The sequence below is a fragment of the Patagioenas fasciata genome, chromosome 21 (assembly GCF_037038585.1).
Source record: "Patagioenas fasciata isolate bPatFas1 chromosome 21, bPatFas1.hap1, whole genome shotgun sequence".
NCBI lineage: Eukaryota > Metazoa > Chordata > Aves > Columbiformes > Columbidae > Patagioenas > Patagioenas fasciata.
In genome coordinates, this window is record NC_092540.1 from 7,578,937 (window position 1) to 7,597,524 (window position 18,588).

Below are 18,588 nucleotides of genomic sequence, written 5' to 3' on the forward strand. Positions count from 1 at the left end.
GCTGCTGGGCTGTCACCTCCAGAGACAGAACTGACCTCACTGCCCCTTCACAGCCACACACTTCTGACTGGATTATGACCAAGATTGAAGCATGCCCTACACAGTCCTGCACCTCCCCTCTTTCCTCACAGGGTGTAGACACACATCCCGACTCTTTGCCTTGCTTGAAGTGAGCCCTTGTCTCACTGATGTTGTCTCACTCTCTTGCTCAAGGCCGGGTGAACCAGGGGAGGTTGTTCAAGGCCTCAACCCACCTTTTCCTCACCTTAAAAAGAGCAGAAATCCCACTCTATGGTAGGATGTGTCCAACCCCCTTCCCAGGGACAGAGGCAGGCTGACCAATGTGCAATTCTCCCAATACTTGCCTTCTTATGCACCCAGGGATATTCAGAGACAGAGTCAGTCCCTTTTACACACAGGGGTACTGGCCTCCTGTTTCCACTCCCAAAGGACAGGAGACACCTCAGGCCTCTGGTGTGTCACCCATGTCCCATGTCATGAGGAATGGACACAGGGACCTCAGTTCAAGGAAGTATAACTGTTGCATTCATGTGATTTCCTATGGGATGTTCCTCCCAACATGAAGTGCGCTCAAGACCTTGTCTGTGCCACAGGCCTTCACAGAATCGCAAGGAATAGCTGATGATGTTTGTGCTCACTTGTGTTCATGTCACCTCGCGTACATGCTCACTTCTCATCTGTTGTACTGGTTTTGTTTAAAACAAGTTTCTCTTTGAGTGAATTTGCCTGTCAGCTAAAGCTTCATATTAGCTGCACTTTCCTGGAAAATCAGTCACATGTTCTGGTTAACATAGCAATGGAATGTGAGGTCACTGATAAGGATGGATGTACATCTTGGGAGAGGAGCAACGAGAAACTGAGGGAATAGAGTGCACTATGAGCAAGTTTGCTGGTGACACCAAGCTGGGAGGAGTGGTGACACTGGAAGCTGTGCTGCCATCAGAGACCTGGACAGGCTGGAGAGTTGGGCAGGGAAAAATCTAATGGAATATAACAAGGGCAAGTGTAGAGTCTTGAATCTGGGCAGGAACAACCCCAGGTTCCAGTGTAAGTTGGGGAATGACCTATTAGAGAACAGTGTAGGGGAAAGGGACCTGGGGGTCCTGGTGGACAGCAGGGTGACCATGAGCCAGCACTGGGCCCTTGTGGCCAGGAAGGCCAATGGTACCTCGGGTGGATTAGAAGAGGTGGGGGTCAGTGGGTCAGAGAGGTTCTCCTGCCCCTCTGCTCTGCCCTGGTGAGACCACATCTAGAATATCGTGTCCAGTTGTGGCCCCTCAGTTCCAGAAGGACAGGGAACTGCTGCAGAGAGTCCAGCGCAGCGACCAGGATGCTGAAGGGAGTGGAGCATCTCCCGTGTGAGGAAAGGGAGAGGTAACTGGGGCTCTGGAGCTTGGAGGAGACTGAGGGGTGATCTCATTAATGTTTACAAATATATAAACGGTGAGTGTCACAAGGATGGAGCCAGGCTCTTCTTGGTGACAACCAATGACAGGACAAGTGGTAATGGTTACAAACTGGAACACAAGAGGTTCCACTTAAATTGGAGAAGAAACTTCTTCATGGTGAGGGTGGCAGAGCCTGGCCCAGGCTGCCCAGGGAGGTTGTGGAGTCTCCTTCTCTGCAGACATTCAAACCCGCCTGGACACCTTCCTGTGGAACCTCAGCTGGGTGTTCCTGCTCTATGGGGGGATTGGACTGGATGAGCTTTCCAGGTCCCTTCAACCCCTGACATTCTGTGATTCTGTGATTCTGTGAAACAAGTGACCAGAAACTGACCAACAGAATATAACATCCCATTGACGTGAATACTTCATATAAAAGTGGGAAATCACGAGGATCTCATCCCTTTTGCTTATGGCCGACATTAGGAGAGGACCTTGCTAGTAATCCTTGTGAACTGAGGCCTAGTGACAGACTGAATCCAGCTGCGGTCAGCTGCGGAGTCCAGTCCAGGACGTCGGCTGCCAGTCCTTCATCTGCCTGAGCAGTTGCTGGGACTTTAGAGATTGGTTTTGTATATTTTGTATTGTTTTCTCTATTTTTATTAGTAGCATTACTAAAACATGTTTATTTTTTCTAACTGTCTTCTCTCTGTCCTCATTTCTCTCCTGATCACCTGTCCTTAGTGGGAAGCGGGGAGAGGAGGGGGCTGAAGAAGGAAGGGGGAGGAGAGGGGGCTAACACTACATCTGCCACGGTTGTCACCGCACGATCAAAACCTCGACATCTGTACAAAGCAAACACGGACTGCTGAACTACTCATTCAGTGTCCCTCTGTGGAGGGAAGAACAACCTCTGTGGGTGAGAGGCCAGTGCTGGAAACGGTGGTTGTGGGGGCCCAGTCCATGATGATTGTCCTGAGGCTCCTTCCATGGGGTGTGCAGGGCACAGGGGCACAGCCCAGCCCCTGCTCTGCTGGTCCTGCAGGTCTCTGGCAGGAGGCCTGGCTGTGAGAGGACACTGCTGTACCAGCCCTGCACACACACACTGCTCAGCTGTACACTCGTGTTTCATCTGTGAGCCACTTTTGCGGGCATGTTCTTGACAGAAATTTCAGGAAGATATAAGTCTTCTGACACTGCCCTAGGAAGATGACTGTTCTTTATAGAGGTACTTTTACAAAGGCCAGCTCTGTCACAGCAGTGCCCATTGCCTGTCCCTGCCTGCGCTCACAGCACTGACACACAGCAGGATGGGGACCAAGCTGCCAGAGCACTCAGGCCTTGCACCAACACAAGGGATGAGAAGGAGAGTGGGGGAGTGGAACCAGAACAGCTCTGGAAGAACAAGCACTGGTGCTCCCTGGCAGGGCTGCCATGCTGGACTCTTTTCCCTTCCACCCATGCACACGGGAACTATCACTAAAGCTCCAGAAAGGTCTTGGAAAAAAAATGTCAGTAAAAATACTGGTGAAGGACCCTTTATTTTGCTTAAACACAGAGAACACGATTCCACATGGACACAGCCACTCACTGAGAAGTGAAAAGCAGGCAGTGAATTATAAAGGGAATAAAAATATTATCATTAAAAAAAAAAAAATCACAACTAGAGACAAACAATACTGCACACAGGATGAACCTGCAATGAGAATGTCTTCTTATGTAGAAGAAGACAGAGACAGTTTATAGGTTCAGAAGAAATCCAGTCATCAGTTTCCACAGGGCATCCTTGAGCTCCTGGTTCCTCATGCTGTAGATGAGGGGGTTCACTGCTGGAGGCACCACCGAGTACAGAACAGACACCACCAGGTCCAGGCTTGGTGAGGAGATGGAGGGGGGCTTCAGGTAGGCAAACATGCCAGTGCTGAGAAACAGGGAGACCACGGCCAGGTGAGGGAGGCAGGTGGAAAAGGCTTTGTGCCGTCCCTGCTCAGAGGGGATCCTCAGCACGGCCCTGAAAGATCTGCACATAGGACAGTACAACGAAAATGAAACACATAGAAAATAAACAGGCACTAACCAAAAGCAGCCCAAGTTCCCTGAGGTAGGAGTGTGAGCAGGAGAGCTTGAGGATCTGGGGGATTTCACAGAAGAACTGGCCCAGGGCATTGCCCTTGCACAGTGGCAGTGAAAATGTATTGGCCGTGTGCAGCAGAGAATAGAGAAACCCAGTGGCCCAGGCAGCTGCTGCCATGTGGACACAAGCTCTGCTGCCCAGGAGGGTCCCGTAGTGCAGGGGTTTGCAGATGGCAACGTAGCGGTCGTAGGACATGATGGTGAGAAGAAAATATTCTGCAGCAAACAAGAAAAAAAAAAAGAAGACCTGTGCAGCACATCCTGCATAGGAAATGACCTTGGTATCCCGCAGAGAGTTGGCCAAGGACTTGGGGACAGTGATGGAGATGGCACCCAGGTCGAGGAGGGCGAGGTTGAGGAGGAAGAAGTACATGGGGGTGTGGAGGTGCTGGTCCCAGGCTATGGTGGTGATGATGAGGCCGTTGCCCAGGAGGGCAGCCAGGTAGATGCCCAGGAAGAGCCAGAAGTGCAAGAGCTGCAGCTCCCGTGTGTCTGTGAACGCCAGGAGGAGGAACTGGGTGATGGAGCTGCTGTTGGACATTTACTGCCTCTGGGTATGAGGACCTGTGCAAGGAGGAAATGACAGTGACAAGTTAGGGGAGACTTCACTGAGGAAAATAAACAGGCTGTTTCTCATGGAAAACCCCCTCCCTGATGGAGGGATGTTTCTGCTCATTCTCTCTTTCTACCAACTGAATAAAAACAGTTCATCACAGTTTAAAAAGCAGCATGGGCATCTCGTTTCCATGAAACACCTCTGGGGCAGGACCCCCTGAGTTGGTGTCAGAACAAAAACTGACCCATACTGCCACCCCAACCCCAGAGAGCAAGAGCACCAGGGACAGGTGGAGAAACAGGGAAGGACACTGCAGTGCTACCAGAAAAAAGAAAACAAGGACAGAAAGGCAGACGGGCATGCTGTGGAACCTTCTCCTTACCTGGCTGTGCTGCTGCCACTCACTTAATGACACTGTAGAGCAAGTACTTTTAGCACCTTTTTTGTGTAGCACGTTCCAGGAACCCTTCACCTGGAGGTCCAGCTGCTGAGGTGGAGACTCGTGACCTGGACCCCACGGCTTTGGGGCAGAGGCTCTGCTGGGGAAGAGACCAGGGGGTTGAACTGGGAAGCGTTTCCACTGCAGGCGATGAATCCTCGCCCCAGCATTTCTGGTCCATCTCCCTCTCCCTGCCCATGGCTGTGCTGCCTGCAGCTGTGTCTCTGTCCCTGGATCTGCTCCCTGTCAGTGTCACAGACCCCGTCCCACCCGCTGTGTGCTCAGCTCTGTCCTGCTCACACCTCCTGGCACTGCCCAGGGGCAGCTCTGTGTGTGCAGGGGCTCAGGAGCAGCTCAGACAAGTCCTAATGAGAACTGGGGTCTCAGTGTCTTCTCCAAAGAGAGAAATATATCCCCATCTCCCACTGCACACCCAGACAATCAAGAGTGGAAAACTGAAAGCACAGACTCCTTCCCTTGCAGCTGTTGCTGTGTTGATGTCGTTGTTTAGAAGGACCCTCTGCCATGTCTGTGGGGTTGATCTGGAGCTCTGAGCAGCCTTGACCCACACAGCACCCTTCAACCCCACAAGCTCCCTGCCTGCCCTGCCGGGGGTCGCTCCTTCCCCCCACAGCTGCTGCCATGGGATCTCCATGGGCAGGCTGAGCGCTGACCCTGGCAGGCGGCAGAGTCCCTGCCCCGGCACAGCCCTGGGGTGCAGGGACCCTGCTCTGCAGGACAGCCCTGGGCACCCCTGGGTGCTCACCCGGCTTCACAGTTGTTCAACACTGCCTGACAAGAGCCCCCTCCTTACAGATCCCACCAGCTGTGCCTGTGCCAATTTTAGGAGATGCCTCCAGGAGCTACAGCTGCATTGCCCTGCACCCAGAGACTTAACATGGCAAGGGCTGCAAAGGTTTCTCCTCCAGTGAGCTCTCAGTCATCCTCCCAATCCTGACCACCTTTCATCTCTCTCTGCCTTGCTCGTCTCCCTGAGATCCCCAGGCAGAGCCCTCAGCCCTGCTGCACTGTGCAGAGGAGCTGCTCCTGGGCAGAGCTGTCTCTCTGCAGCGCTGCCGCTTGCCAGGAGCTCCCTCTGTCCCAGGAGCCCAGCCCAGCTCAGCAGCACAGGAGCAGCCCAAGGGGCTTTAATGACCCCTCTGTGAGTTTGGTGCTGAGTCCATGAACCTCAGACCCTGAGGGCAAGTTGAAGAAGTCAAACTCAGATCTAAACTTCAAAGTTTCTTGTCCCGCTGAGGGACACAACTGAGAAACCATCCCCAGGGCAGCTGGGGCGGAAAACTTGAAGCAGAACAAAGGGTAAGCAAGTGAAAGGTGGCTCTGATGCTGAATAAATCTGAATGTGTTTCATTAACCAAAGGGCCAAGCCCTGAGCCCCAGCCCTGGGAAGGCAGATCCTGTCCCTCCCACGTTGTCCTGCGCCCTTCCTGGGACAGTGTGATGTGGGGCTGTGCAAGGACAAGGGCAGGACTATGGTCCCACACCTCCCAGGTTCCTGGCTGGGGACAAGGAGGCCATGAGGCCCCTGTGCTGGAAGGACAAGGTGTCTCCTCACAGGCATCAGAGGTGCAGACAACAGCCATAGCCAAAGGGAGAAGGAGCTCATGTCTGGAGGGGGCTTTCAGCCTCTTTACATCCCTTGATCATCTCCACCACAGCCTGTCCTGTGCTGTGGCATCCCCTGCACCTCTTTCCCTGCAGGCTGCAGACATCCCCCCTGCTGCCCCACCTTGCTCTTGTCTAAGCATCTTCCTCCCTTTGCTGAGATCTCTGCATCCTCCCCAGCTGTTCCTTGAAGCACAAAGCCTTGGGCTGATGCAGACTCCCTCTGCTGACCTGCTCCACCACAGCACTGCCCTTTCAGTCACATTCCTTCCTGCTCTTGTCCAGCCTGGATTTCCTCTGCTGCTCTTTGTGCCATTATTTCTTTCTCATACCATTTCTCAATATTTAGAAAACCTCCACCACCTCTGAAACCACCCTTCAAGCACTCTCAGGCTACTCCTGCACTGCTGCAGCCTCCCCAGCGCTGCTGGGCCAAAGCAGCCCAGGTCCCTCAGCATCCCACACCATGTGCACAAGGTGCTGAACCTGCCTTGGCACAGCCCTGCACTCTCCAGTTCCTCCCTGCTTCTCCAGACTGGGAAGCCGCACACTGGCACACCCCCGTGTGTGTGGGGTCACACCAGTGCTGAACCGAATGGGATGAGAACTCCAGGTGTCTGGGTCCCCACGCTCCTCCTCATGCAGCCCCGTGTGCAGCTGCCTTGTTCATGGAGAGCGTGCACCACGGGCTTGTGTGGGGACCTTGGAGTGCCCAGGCCCTTCTCCTCAGGGTCACTGCTCAGCGTGTCAGGTCCTGCTCTGTCCTGATGGATGGGGTTGTTTTCCTGCCCTGATAAAAAAATGGACACTTCATCTTGTGAAACTTCAGATTTTTCCAATGATCGAACCACGAATTTTCTCAAGGTCTGGGACCACTCTTGTGTTCTCGAGCCACAGCCCCTCCACTTGTTACCAGGGTAGAGAGCGCTCGCTTTGGGAGTCCCTCGTGCCACAAAATATAAGGGGCACCAACCTCCAGGTCTCTCAGAGCATTCTGAGGGGTGATCCCAAAAGTTTTTCCAAGTCTGGACTCCCCCTTGACTGCAGCTCCATTTGATCAACTGTCAATGTTTGCACATAGCTGGCTTATCCTGATGACGATGTACCTCCAAAGATAACAGAATAAGGAGTTAGGAGACAGTATATATGCCATCTCCTGGATAAACTGTGGGGTCTTGGAGGTCTGGTACTCATAATGCCAGCAGTCTGGAGGTTATGAAGTTTCCCTTTGTGTGGGAGAGCAGTAGGACTGCGTGGAGCTCTGCCTGGGGACAGACAATATCAGCTTAAGGTTGAGTGAGCATGAGAGGGCAGAACAACATGGGCAGTGTTGTGACTGGACACCACTGGCTCACTGATGAGGAAGAGGAATTAGATGAGGCCTCCTTCAGACAAATAAAATAAGTGTCATGTTTGCATGCCATACCATTCTGGCAGACGTAAGGTATCCCAATATCTGCACGGTACCAGCCATCCAGGGGGGGCTGGAGCTCATTGACAACATCTTCCTGACACGGGTGACTGAGGAGTCAGTGAGGTGAGGTGCCCTGTGGGACTTCACACTTACAAACCACAAAGAGTTGGTCAGGATGGAACAGTCAGGGATGGGAAAGTGGAGCTGAGGCTCCTGGGAGATGATCACAAGGCCAAGAGCAGGATTTCAGGAGAGCAAGCTTTGGCCTGCTGAGGGACCTGCTTGGGTCCTATGGGATATGACCTTGGTGTCTGCAGTGCTTTTCTCTCACATTTCCTCCCTCCTCTCTCCCACCTGCTGTTGTGCAGCGTTTTTTACCCTTTCTCAAATACAATATCCCAGAGGTGCTGCGAACATAAGTGAGTGGCTCAGATTTGGCAAGGAGTGGGTCCATCTTGGAGCCAGCTGAAATGGGCTCTGTCTGACATTACTTAGATTCCTGTTGTCTTCTCAGAGAGGTGACAACTGTAGCACAGCCACCGCCACCCCCAGTTCCAGGACTTTGCCATATAAACCAGCACAGGGTGACAGCGCTTTGGGTTTTGCAAACTACTGGATCATGGAAAAGATCTTCTGTCAGCAACCTTTTGAAGTCTCCAGTCAATGAGCAGGTTCCTATGGGGAACTGTAATTGCCCTGACATTCAGTGGCCAGGCAAAGCTGCAGGTGCCAACAATCCAAAGGATCTTGGGCCAACTGCTTAACACGGCTGCCTGATGGGCCAACAAGGGTGATGCTCACCTGGATCTGGAACTGGGATACAAGGAAAAGCTGGTCAGGGATGTGAACATCAGTGTCCACCTTGGGTGTTGTGACCAGTAAACAGTGGGGTCCCAGGCACCAGAGGGGAGGGAGGAAGGCCAGCAGCAGAGCACAGGCTGGTGGGCTCCAGAGGAGAAGACTTTGACATAACTGGGTGTCTGATACAGGTGGTGCTATGGGCAGCAGTTCATAAGGGTGAAGGAGCTCAGGATATCTGATCAGCGTTACAGGACAGCCTGCTCCAAGCACAAGAATGATCTCTCCATGTACCCATGAAAAGAAGCATTTATCTCGTGAGGCTGCTCCTCTGACCTGATGGAGCTCCAGGGCACAAAGGCAGCACACAGGAGGTGGAAGCAGGGGAAGCTGTAATGGAGGAATTTAGAAACCTTGTCCATGGATGTGGGGATGATGCCAAAGCTGCCCTGGACTTGATACCTGGAGGGGAGTCTGAGGGCAGCAAGATGAACTGACACTGCTTCATTTCCAGTAAAAGAACAGACAGGGTGAATGTGGAACTGCTGATGAACTTCGTAAGAGTAGAATCAGACAGGACTGAGGTTCTTCATGGCTTCTTTGCATCTATCTTTACCACCAAGGTCTCCTGGGACTTTGTTCCTGAGGCAGGAGTCTGGAGAACACCCAGCAGTGGATGGGGCTCAAGTCAGGGGTGACCTGAGCAAACTCAGACACCATTACAGAACAGGAAATGGGTCATTTGGCCAGCTCCCTGAACACAAGTATCACTGTGCACAGCACCTGAGATTCCCAGGAACACCCACCTCTTGGTCCAGAGTTGTGTGACTCGTCTTGAGGTGTCCTGGCCTGTCTCCTCGGTCAAGTGATGCTTTAGGCACCTACTTCTCTGATACATTCAGTCGTTATCAGGAGATTCTCTAGATCAATATTTATTGGAGATTGCTGATACCAGCTGTTCTGGAAATGAGGGTTTTGGGAGGGGGACGGAAATATTAGATATTTGGCTTTATTACTCTTTATTATGGAAATGCTCACTGTTTGGCTACAAATCTGAAATCTCTGAAATCATCCACACCAGACTTCAAGCCTTTAGGAACGTGCTGCACAGAGCCTTGTCTTGTAAAGGCATTTTGGATGTTACTGAGCCCTCTGCTGCCACGATCCTGAACTGCAGGTACTGAAAGAATGAACAAACCTGTCATGAACTGAAGGGCAGAAACAAACCCCAAGTTTCTGAGGGTGTTTGGGACCCCACAAAGGGCCATTGCTGACACAAGCAGTCCCTGTCCCTGGAGACAATGGTCAGAGGTGGTAAAGGCGATGTGGAGGTGGCTCTGGTGCCACGTCAGCTCTTGATGTTGGTTCATCATCAGAATGGCCAAACCCTGACCCCAGGACCAGACAAAGGAGACCCTTTCAGTCAAACGTTTCTCAGGCTCTGCCTGTGGTCACTGTGACTGTTTTGTGTTTTGGGGTGGGTTTGGTGCCAAGTGCTGTTGCTTTAACCACAAGGCTCTGGTTTTATGAGGACTTGGCAATGCCTGTGAGGTCCCCCAAACCCATTCAACTTCTTTCATACACCTGGCAATGGTCACCATTTACCTGAGCTGTCCCAGTCCCAAACTTGCTTGAATCCTCTATTTGGATCCATACCCATCACTCCAGGAGGTCCATGCATCCACCAGGTTCATGGATGATTCCTTAGGTCCATCCAAGTGTGGGCAGTGTAAGAGAGGAGCAGAGCAGGGTCAGCTCATGGGCCATGACTGAGCACAGCCACCCCAGCAGCAGCCATTCCCCATCTCCCAGGCACAGCCAAGCCCACAGCATGCAAATGGCACTGCCATATATCATTAGTCCAAAAAAGCCTGCCTTCTTTCCAAAATCAACAACAATCTTTCTACCATTCCCCTTCAACCCCCAGATATCAGCCGCATTCCACCTGTGGCTCAGACATGGTTGTAAGGATTTGCTGAAGTCATCAGCCATCACCCTTTTCTACCCCACATCCCCTGACCCTCTCCCACACCACACATGGCCGGTCACTGCTGCTCAGGGCCTCGCGCTCTACAGAAGAGGCCTTGAGCTTCTTGGCTCTTCCTGGTGCTTATTTTAATCTTCCTCACTCCCTCCAGATCTCACGGTGAGATTTCTTGTTCATGACAGGGCCTTTGTAACCAGCTCTTATGAAATGGTTGTCCTTCTGTGATCATCTGTGCAGAAGAAGTGATCACAGAAAAGCACCAAATATGTCAAATCTGATGCCGAGTGAAATGCAATAAAACCTTGTTGAGCCAGCCCCGTCGCTGTGTCTTTCCAGCAAGGAGTTTCTCCTGAGAAAGGGATCCAACCTCTGCCACTCTCTGCAGAGGCACATGAGCAGCGTCCATGCACCTGGGGACACAAAGAGTGACTTTTGCAAGATCACCCTCTATCTGGACCATTTAGAAATGTACCTGTGGATGGGGTATCAAGCCTTATAGTACAGCAGAGACTGGAGTTCTGAGCTCCCTTCAACTCCCCGTGTGACAGTCTGTAAAATTAATTAACCCAGTGAAAAAGTTGGTTTTGATTCTCTTCACAGCCAGAAGCACCACGTGGGTCAGGAGACAATCCAGGATCCCAACCAGCACTCACATGCTCTGCACTTCAAGTTCAGGTGTTCCCGGGAATCTCAGCAGACGTGTCACACTGATATCTGGGTTCAAGGAGCTGGTCAAGAGCCTCGTCTGCATTTCTGTAACGATGGCTTTGCTGCCTGGCTGATGCGCAGACTCTGTACATGGATGCTGACACCTCTTGAAAAACCTGCTCTGAAAGGATGGACAAGGTGGTGTGTTCCTTCTGGACAGCAAACAAGAAGCAGCTGGGTTGGGGCAAATGAAAAAGGATGATAGAAAAGTTGTGATCAGGGCTGTTTACCATTATTTGTAAAGCAGCCCTGCTCCTCATGTGAATCATTTCTGTGATCAGAGAGAACCTGAGGGCTTTCTCCAAATCAGAAACATGAAGGGGAAGGAAGGAAGGAAGGAAGGAAGGAAGGAAGGAAGGAAGGAAAGAAGGAAGGAAGGAAGGAAGGAAGGAAGGAAGGAAGGAAGGAAGGAAGGAAGGAAGGAAGGAAGGAAGGAAGGAAGGAAGGAAGGAAGGAAGGAAGGAAGGAAGGAAGGAAGGAAGGAAGGAAGGAAGGAAGGAAGGAAGGAAGGACAGCATCATTCAGGCTCAAAGGCACCTCAAGATGTGTCTTGACCAACCTCCTCCTCCAAGCAGGGTCAGACCAGATTAGTGAGGGGTCTATACAAACACATCGTGGTAACTTTCTGATGTAGAGTGGATGTGCACTCCTGGAAAACAGCTTCCAGTGCTTGACTGTCCTCAGGAATGGAAAGTTTTTCCCTTTATCTACTGTCCTTCTAAGCCAAACCATCCAGATTGCCTTTTACCCGTCTACTTGCACACCGACACAGACCATAATATTCTAATTTAGACACAAACATATTGTGGGAGATGACACTGAATGCCTTGCTGACTTCCAGGTAACAGACCATCACTGCTCTGCCCAGGTCCACAACCCTGTCCTTTCCTCACAGAAAACAAAGAGGATGGACAGGCACAACCTGCCCTGGGTAAACCCCGCCACCTTCTCTTCCAGACACCCAGAAATGGGGTCCCAGCGGACATGTTCTGGGGCACAGCCCTTAGTTCCCCTGCTCACCCATTGGCCATTTTGAAAAGTGCACACACTGTGTGAGAGCTGCCAGTGGTCAGGGAGTCCCCCCAGTGTCCATGAGCTTTCCAAGATGGTGCAGAGTGGCCTCAATGTGACATCTTCCTGCTGTCTCAGCTCCTGGGATGCTGCCCCTGCTGTCCCATAGACTGGAAAGGATTGTGGTAGATCCAGTGGCCCGTGACTTGATCCCATACACTGCTGGTTGTTCTGTCTCCAGTCACAGAGGCCTGAGAGATCTTGCTGATGAAGATGGAGGATAAGAGACATAAATAATACACTTTCCCTTACTGCATTAATCAGTGGCTACAAAGTGTGTTTCTTTCTCCTTTAACTGTTCCTGCAGTAGTAACAGCTCATTATGGGTCCTTGAATTCCCTTACAGGTCTGGACTCATCTCTGATCTGGACAGTTGTTGTGCATGGAGGCTGCTGTCCTTGCAGACCAGATGAACTCACTTCTGCCACCCTGCCTGGCAGTTCATTCCACCCGTGTCACAGCTCTGTCTGCAGCACTGACAGCTCCAGCTCCCCAGTCAGGTCCCTGGCTGAGGCCATTGCCTCACATCTGGGCTGAACCACCCCAGCTGTGGCACCAGCCCAGCCCTGACCTGCCACAGGAAACCTGGTACCAAGTGTCCAAGAGCCCATGTGTGCAAAGGCTTTGCCTCAGAGCACAGACATGACGTGGCCAAAGATTGATGAATGTCTCTCTAGACATAGGATATAAAACCAGAATACAATGCCTTAACTCATTCAACTGAAGATATTCCTCCTCTAGCTTTGAGGAATTAGATACTTTGCTGTAAGATTCCTGGTGTCCTGTCTAATGATGGGACAAGAAAATATGATTCTCACAGTGATTTATTTTTTAAAACTGAATATACAGTGCTGGAAAGAAGTGTCTCTGAAGAGGAGAGAGAATCAACATCACTGATTACTTCAACTTTCAAGTTGTGCCCCTGGAGCCCCAGAAGCATGTGGAGGGAGCCCAGAGGGGACAGAGAAAGGGACATCACGGGCTGCTCCTGTGCTGCTGAGCTGGGCTGGGCTCCTGGGACAGAGGGAGCTCCTGGCAAGCGGCAGCGCTGCAGAGAGACAGCTCTGCCCAGGAGCAGCTCCTCTGCACACGCAGCAGGGCTGAGGGCTCTGCCTGCAGCACCGAGGGCACAGGAGCCAGGCAGAGAGAGGGAAACGCAGGCTGGGGTGGGAGGATGCTGAGAGATCACTGGAAATGAAATGTTCACAGATATGAAGCCTGTGGCTGCAGGGCATTGCATCTGGAAATCTTGGCAGGATCTCAGAAAGCTGTCACATTGCAGAGCCTGCGAGAGATGTAAGTACAACTCCCAGAGATTCTCTGATGCAGAGGAGAGGATGAGCTGCAGAGCAGGGGTTGCCTTCTGCACTGTCAGAGGGACAAGACGTGAAAGCTGCGTTCTCCCAAGAATGGTTGTGGGGTGTAATTGTAAATGTGCAGGCAGGGGTGCCCAGGGCTGTCCTGCAGAGCAGGGTCCCTGCACCCCAGGGCTGTGCCGGGGCAGGGACTCTGCCGCCTGCCAGGGTCAGCGCTCAGCCTGCCTGGGGAGAGCCCAACAACAAGCTGGGAAGACCTGTCGCATTAAGGAGCAAACACTATAGGGCAGGAAAGCTGCTTCTGCTGTGGAGAGGGTGCTGTGTGGGTCAGCACTGCTCACAGCTCCAGATCACCCCCAGGATGTTTGCAAGTGGATGCCTCAAGGAGAAGATCAATGCAAGGATTAGCAGACAGACAAGGAGCTCTCCTGAGCCTGTCTTTTCAGTTTCCTCTCCCAAGGGGTGGGAGGTACAGGAAAGGATAAAATGAAAATGAGTTCCCATGATTAAACAAGTCACTGAGACTCCTGAACTGCAGCTCTGAGTGATCAGTACATCTGCCAGAAGGCTCATAACATCCCTTCACCACCCCTCTGCCTGTGCACAGCACCTGCATCACCTTTGCTGGACCCCTCAGCCTAGTCTGACCTGTCCTGTTTTCCAGCCTGCAAACAGGAAGATGCCCCCAGGCAGTGCCCTGTGAACAGGCAGGATCTGTAGGGCCAGGGGGAGGGCACAGAGGGTGGGATGGGGTCTGTGAGCACTGACAGGGAGGAGACATGGACAGGGAAACACCTCCCAGGGGGAGAATCTCCAGGCAGCAGGGAAATGATCAGAAATGAGAGGAAACTAAACCCGGGATTGTTATGGGAGGGAGAACAGAGAAAAGTCCCTGTGATCCCCTGCAGTGCAGATCCCTCCTGTGAGCAGCCCCCTGGCCTCCTGTCCCACCCAGCAAAGCCTCTGCCCTCAGGGCCGGGGGCTCCAAGGCATGGAGCAGCTCCTGTGCAGCCAGAGCTCCAGTTCCTCTGCAGAGCACAGGGGCTGAGAGCAGCTGCCCGGCAATGTTGGTGTCTGGGAGGTGGCTGCACAGCTGGGGAAGGGTGACGCTGTCTGAGTGCCCGGCTGCCTCTGCCCTGGCCTCTCTCACACCCACCCTCACCGCATTGTCCTTCTTGCTCCCCTGCTCTGGGTCACTGCTGTTGGGATCTTGTTCTTGCTCTCAGGCTCTCTGGGGATGGCAGTTTCAGCTGCAGAGTCACAGCCTGATCTTGTGGGTCCTTTCCTGCAGGTGTGTCCATGGGAACACGTGTCCCAGCTTTGCTCTGACCTGTGGGGTGTGGGCAATGCAGTCTGTGGGGCTGGGGAATGAGGTGGGTGTTCCTGAATCAAATGCCATCATTAGGACTCTTGGCTGTGTCGTTGAGGTTTCCTTCCTAGCTGTGAGTTTTCCTCCTAGAATGCAAACCTGTCCTACAGCATCCTTGTGTTATCTGAAAGCCCCATGTAAATGCACAGAGATGCTACAACAGTGAAAATGTTGTTGAGTTTGTGAACTGAGCCGTCTGTGTCCTGGGCTAAATGTGGGATGCTGAGACCTTGGGAAAGGCTGGACATGTCATGGTCTGAGGTGGGTCCCTCTGCTCTCAGCAGTGCTTGGTGGCTTTTCAGGGTGACATGGGAGTGTGATCAGCCCCCATCTCAGAAAGGTGCCAGCCCAGGGCAGCTGGAGCAAGACAGAGGGACAGAGCAGCTGCCCTCACTCTGCACTGACCCACAGGCATCCTCTGGTCTCACAGGACTCACTCTGTTCTCCCTGAGTGCAGCAGAAATGTTGAGGATTTCTGACACCCAAGAACACTCTGCAGTGAATATGGGGGAAGGTGTAAAAAATCCTGGGACTCCTAAACTGCCTTCACCATCCTTATTGCTGGGAAAGCAAGTGCTGACAGCCCTTCCGTGTTAGCAGAACCAGGACAGTCCCCACTGTTTTCATGGCTCCACTTCTGCAGAGCTGGGCTGACTTATCGAGGGCCCATGGGCTCTTGGTTGCACATTTTCCAGCACCAAGCAGGGCTCCAGCCACAGTGCCGGAGAAAGTTCTCCTAGAAAAACAAAAGGGTGTCTGTGTGTGACAAGTGAGGATCTATGGGAGTTGGTTTGCTGTTTGTCAGAGGACTCTTCCCTGGTATATCACTGTCTTTTTTTTCTCATGACAGCGCCCAATTCTCAGGAAAAGAAAATGTCCAACAGCAGCTCCATCACCCAGTTCCTCCTCCTGCCGTTCACAGACACATGGGAGCTGCAGCTCTTGCACTTCTGGCTCTTCCTGGGCATCTACCTGGCTGCCCTCCTGGGCAACGGCCTCATCATCACCACCATAGCCTGGGACCAGCACCTCCACACCCCCATGTACTTCTTCCTCCTCAACCTCGCCCTCCTCGACCTGGGCTCCATCTCTACTATTCTCCCCAAGTTCTTGGCCAACTCCCTCTGGAATACCAGAGCCATCTCGGTTTTGGGATGTGCTGCACAAGTCTTTACATTTCTCCTTTTTATTGCAGCAGAGTATTCTCTTCTCACCATCATGTCCTACGACCGCTACGTTGCCATCTGCAAACCCCTGCACTACGGGACCCTCCTGGGCAGCAGAGCTTGTGTCCACATGGCAGCAGCTGCCTGGGCCACTGGGTTTCTCTATTCTCTGCTGCACACGGCCAATACATTTTCACTGCCACTGTGCAAGGGCAATGCCCTGGACCAGTTCTTCTGTGAAATCCCTCAGATCCTCAAGCTCTCCTGCTCGGGCACCTACCTCAGGGAACTTGGGCTTATGGTGGTCAGTGTCTGTTTAGCATTTGGATGTTTTGCTTTCATTCTCGTGTCCTATGTGCAGATCTTCAGGGCCGTGCTGAGGATCCCCTCTGAGCAGGGACGGCACAAAGCCTTTTCCACCTGCCTCCCTCACCTGGCCGTGGTCTCCCTGTTTGTCAGCACTGGCATATTTGCCCACCTGAAGCCCGCCTCCATCTCCTCCCCATCCCTGGATCTGGCTATGGCCATTCTGTACTCGGTTGTGCCTCCAGTTGTGAACCCCCTCATCTACAGCATGAGGAACCAGGAGCTCAAGGATGCCCTGTGGAAACTAATGACTGGATTATTTTCTGAAGCAACAAACTGCCCATCTCCTTCTGCACAGCAGTTTTAATGTAACTGATTTCAGGCTTGGCCTGTCATCTCTATTTGTTGTTGGTGGTGGTGTTTCTATTGTGATAATGTTGTCATCCCCTTTCAAATTCACTGTCTGCTGTTCTTTTATAACCACTGACTGTGTTCTTTGTGTATTTAAAGAAAATAAAGAGTCCTGTAGTGACTCTTTTTCACGGGATCCTTTCACCAAGACCTGTTTGAATCTGCAGGGACAGTTCCTGTGCATGGGAGGAGGGGAAAAGAGTCCAGCCTGGCAGCCCTGCCAGGGAGCACCAGCGCTTGTTCTTCCAGAGCTGTTCTGGTTCCACTCCCCCACTCTCCTTCTCATCCCTTGTGTTGGTGCAAGGCCTGAGTGCTCTGGCAGCTTGGTCACCATCCTGCTGTGTGGCAGTTCTTCTAGAACATGCCCAAGAAAGTGACCAGAGACGCAAACACCAGGGTACAGAAAAAAAGAGTGTGTGTGCAGGTCTGGCACACAGCAGTGTCCTCTCACAGCCAGGCCTCCTGCCAGAGACCTGCAGGACCAGCAGAGCAGGGGCTGGGCTGTGCCCGTGTACCCCACAGAAGGAGCCACAAGTCAATCACCATAGACTGACCCCTCACAACCACCATTTCCAGCACTGTCCTCTCACCCACAGAGGGCATTTTCTCTCCATGGATGGATACTCAATGAATAGTTCAGCAGTCCGTGTTTGCTTTGTACAGATGACATGTGAGCATGCACATCATGTACGTGACGTGACATGAACGTGAGCAGAGCAAAAACACCATCAACTATTCCTTTCCATTCTGTGAAGGCCTGCAGCACAGATGAGGTCTTGAGGTGACTTCCTATTGGGAGGAACAACCTATGGGAAATCACCTGAATGCAGCACTGGGATGTGTTCCCTTGAACTGAGGTCCCCGTGTCCATTCCTTATGACATGGGACATATCAGATGGGTGCAGAGCAGGGTCACACAGCACAGGGCTGAGGTGTCTCCCATCCTTTGAGAGTGGCAACAGGAGGCCAGAGGGACACTGTGACTCCTGCCTCTGTGTGTAAAAGGGGTAGACTCTGTGTCTGAGCATCCCTGGGTGCATAAGAAGTCCATGAGGCCAGCTCAGATTTGGACACCTGACAGAACCCTGACATTTCTGTGTGCGACTCCATGAACAAACCCCACTGGATCAGTGACATTCGTCTCAGCTGCCTTGGACAGGATCATTGAAAGTGCTCCAGTCTGCTCTATCACCCTTTCTTGTGATTCCAGATTGTGATGTCAAAAGGACCCTAGAAACCAGAATGGTTCTTGGGTCTTTAGAAAACGCAGACCTCAAACCCATCTTCAGGTAGAGCAGGAATAGGAAGTGTGAGAATAACAGGCTGGCCACCCTACCTCCCTCCCTGGGAAGGGGATGGGACATGTTCTCCTGCAGCCATTGCCAGGAATGTGAAGGACAAGGAAGGGATTACTGAACCCAAATGGACAGGGGAAAGAAAGGCATGTTGTGCACAGGGCGTTTGCAAGGCTAAGCCATGGTCTCCTTCTGCTCAGAGTGGTGCTGATGGGGCTCAAGAAGTGGGTGCTGGGTGGGAAGTTGGCTGAACCATCAAGCCCAAATATCAACAGTGGTACAAAGTCCTCCATGCAACCAGTTACTGGTGTCATCTCTCAGTGACCAGCATTTGGGCAACACTGTTGAACATCTTTATTTTCCCTTTCTATGATGTAACAGAGAGCACTTTCAGTGATTTTGAGGATGATGCAAACCTGGGTGGAGTCCTTGAGCAACCTGACCTGGTTCACTGAGCTGAGCAGGAGAGTGAGACAAGATGAGCGAGACAAGGGCTCTCTGCAAACCTGAATTAATTTGTGATTTGACAGAATTTTTGCCTTGGAGAGGTTTCTGGAGAGAAAAGAGGTGGAAGAATCGTTAAAAAA